Source organism: Marmota marmota, unplaced genomic scaffold, assembly GCF_001458135.2.
Source record: "Marmota marmota marmota unplaced genomic scaffold, marMar, whole genome shotgun sequence".
Lineage (NCBI taxonomy): Eukaryota > Metazoa > Chordata > Mammalia > Rodentia > Sciuridae > Marmota > Marmota marmota.
In genome coordinates this window covers 2,173,510-2,177,374 of record NW_025999899.1, presented here as the reverse complement: position 1 = coordinate 2,177,374, position 3,865 = coordinate 2,173,510, and positions in this window count along the sequence as shown.

Sequence of the window (3,865 nt, the reverse complement as noted above, 5' to 3'; positions counted from 1 at the left end):
GAATAGCAATTCATTGGATTAGACAAAGCGGAATGAAGGGAAGGGAATGGAGATGGGAATAGGAAAGACAATAGAGTGAATTGGACATAACTTTCCTATGTTCACATGTGAATACATGACCAGTGTAACTCCATATCATGTATAACCACAAAAATGGGAAGTTATAATTCATGTATGTATAATACATCAAAATACACACTCTACTGTCATGTATATCTGAAAAGAACAAATTAAAAATATGCACAAGATTTTGGAGTCTTGGTACAAAAAAATGAAATGTGAAATATGTCCTTAATAGGGCTGGGGTTGTAGCTCAGTGGGTAGAGTGCTTGCCTTGCATGTGGAAGCTACTGGGTTCGATCCCCAGCACCACATAAAAGTAAAATAAAGGTATTATGTCCATCTACAACTAAAAACATATTAAAAAAAGAAATATATCCTTAATAATTTTATATTAACTATATTATGTTGAAATGTCTAATTTAAAAAATTTTTTTGTTTTGTAGTCGTAGATGGACAGCATGTCTTTATTTTGTTTATTTTTATGTGGTGCTGAGAATCGAACCCAGTGCCTCACACATGCAAGGTAAGCCCTCTGCCACTGAGCTACAGCCCCAGCTGGAAGTGTCTAATATTTTACATACTTTTGTTAAATAAAATATACAATCAAATTAATTTCAAAAAACAAAAGAAGGAAGGGCTCAGATGACACTGTTATTCTTCAAGTCTAGAGAGACACAGAGATTGAGAAATAGAGAGGAGGAGATAGAAGGAACCAGAGGAGAACCAAAAAATACAGAGAAATATAGAGATATGGGGAGCTGAGACAGGAAGGAGCAAAGACAGAAAGAACAGAGATTGGGAGGCAGAAGGAGGTACCCAAGAGTGTCTGAGAGTGAAGCTGCTGGGAGATGGGTGAGTCCAAGATGACACAGAAGCATGACAGTGCAAGGAGCCCTGGCCCTGGAGTCTTGGGGGCTTGGCATCCTCAGGGACTCTGGTGCAGGATGGCCTTGGTCTGAGGACTCCCGCCACTCAATGATGTGGCCCTTCATCCAGGGGTGGGGGTGGGGCTGGGGTAGGTGCATACATGGTCCAGCCCTCCCTCCCCTTGGCCCTGGACTACCGGTGTCCCTAGCACAGGGGACAGGTGCCCAGCCTCTCCCTGTAGAGGGCCAGCTGGCCCCACCCCCCAGAGCCAGTGTCAGGTTCCGGGCTGTTCCCTGGGGGAACTTTGATCTGGAAAGAATGAGAGTGACCGATCTGGCTGCTGCCCAGGGCCCGGCAGTGTCACTGAGACCTGGCCTGGGTTGCCCCTGCTGCCTTCCCGCCCTCCAGGTCGCCAAGCAGTTACCCAGGGTCAGGAGGCACTGAAGGGGGTCGAGCCTGCTCACCTGCCCTCCCCATTCTTGCAGATGCCCATTCGCTCTGCACTCACCCATTCGCTCACTTGTTCCTTCCTTCCTTCTGGACTCTTTCCCCTCATTCATTCACCAACAAGCACTGGCTGATGGGGATGGGGAGGCTGAGTGATGGGGACAGAGGGACGAGAGAGACAGGGTCCTGCCCTTTAGGGAGCCCCTAGCCTGAGGGGAAGGGCAGCCACACAGCCACACCCTAAGGAGAGACAGTGGCTGGAGAGAAACACAAGGTCTGTCCTGGAGGAGGGAGGCAGGAAGGACAGGAGGCCTGAGGGGGTCAGCAGAGGTGTGGCCGGGCCGCAGGCCTCATCATCGGGGAGGCTTCTTGGAGGAGGTGACATTGAAGCTGGGCTCTGAAGATCTGAGGAGTGAGCAGGAATTTGTCAGTCTGGCAAGTAGAAGATGTGCCTCGGGCAAGGGGATCTGGTCAGGAAGGGTCTTGAATGGCCTTCTAAGGTATTGTCCTGTTGGCAGCTGAAGCCCTGGGTCAGGAGGAGGAGAACTAGCTGGGATAGTGTTGTAAGAGCAAGATGCCTTTGGGGCTCATAGAGGAGACATGGCCGCCTGGTGACTCCTTCAGGCCTTCCCAAGGAGGGGGCAGTGACCCCTGAATTCTTCCCTACAGGCTCCTAGTCCTGGTTAGTCTTCAGAATGCTCTGGAGGAAGTTTAGCTTGTCTCTGGGCTATAAAAGGGTCCACAGGGCCCCTGGCCCAAGCCTCAGCCCAGCCCCCTGCCTTGGCCTGTCCTCCCCACCCCCACTGCCCACTCTGACTGATGCGGCCTTTTGCTGGACTGAAAGCAGACACTGCCTGTCCCGTGGGGCCCCTGGGGAAGGCCTAGTGAGCTGTAGCTCTGGAGTTCTGGCTCCTCTTGTCCTGGAGGCCACTGAGCAAGGCCCTATAAATAATCCCTCCCCCGGCCCCCTCTCTAGAAGGGGGAGGGGAGGTAGGCCCAGGCAGGGCTGGAGGGAGCAGGCCTTTTGGTGGGATATTGAGGAGGGGGTGGTAAGAGGCAGAGAAGGGAGGAAGAGCCCAGAGTTTGAGGCCCAGTTCTGCCCTCAAAAGATGGCTTGCCCCTTGGGTCTGTGGTCCTTGGGCTGGGCAGAAAAGGTATGCATTCAGGGAGTGTGTTATCAGAACAGTGCCAATCCTCCTGCCTCCCATCTCTAGAGGCAGGTTTCTAGAGGCCCAAGCATCTGGATATGAACTGTGGGGCCCTCAGGCTGGGTCTTCCCTGTTCTAGAGACCCCTTCCCAATATCCAGAAGCCTGGGATAGACTGAGGCAGGGTGCCTGCTCCGCCCCTGCTTGCCTGAAGCCTCAGACAAGTGCTTGCTCCTTCTCCACGGCAATCTCCCCTCCTGGCTCCATAGTTCTCAGGATGAGGGTGGGGAGCTGGGCTGGATCAGTGTAGAGGCCTCCGGAGTACAGGGGGCCAGGGCTTAGGGGCTGAGACCCAAGGGGGAGGATCCTGGAAATGGAAAATGTGAGCCCAATGGCCTTATCTGCACTGGAAGCAGATGTCCCCACCCCTCACCCTCCACAGCCCCTCTTCTGGGAGGAGGGCCACAGGCTTCCATGCAGGAATGGGTGGGCAGCCTGGGCCTCAGCGGAGGCCTGTGGGAAGTTCCTCTCCCACTGGGGTCAAGAGAGTCTAATGTCTGTCCAAGAGGGCAGGAAGCTCTGCTCTCTAATATCTCCTCCCCAAACCAGGGTCACTTGTAGAATTTTATATGCAAGAATCTCTACAGAGCAGGCCCTAGAACACACCAGAACTGTGCCTTCTAGAGACACTTCTAGATCTGGCTGGAGTCAGTCCGAAACGGGTCATGTAATATGTATGTCCAAATCCACACACGATGATATACATGCAAACATTAAGGTATATAGATCTATTGTATACATGACATGTACAAGCATGTGTACAGTACCGGCTGCATAGGACACACCTGATGTCTACACTGACACAGGTACTGCAGGCTGTAAATATAAACACACATCCACCACCAAGCAAACACATTAAAAATCCCTCCTGCAAACATGGCTACTTACAAATGTGCACACGCTCCCCATATCACGTGTATGTGCAGGCATGGGTGCAGATAGTAGACTCTTAACTCCCACCTGTTTTCTCTACCCGGACACATACATGCATGTGCAAGCATGATGCGTGCACAGACACATTCTCAGACCCAGGAAAAAGATTAATGTTAAAAATGCACACTATCAGCTTGGTGCCATAGCACATGACTATCATCTCAGCAACTTGGGAGACTGAGGCAGGAGGATCACGAGTTCGAGGTCAGTCTCCCTGGGCAACTTAGGGAGACTCTGTTTCAAAATTAAAACATTTAAAAAGGGCTCGAGGATGTAGTTCAGTGGTAAAGCACCCCTGGTTTCAATCTTTAGTACCAGAAAAAAAAAAAAAAAAAAAAAAAAGAACAG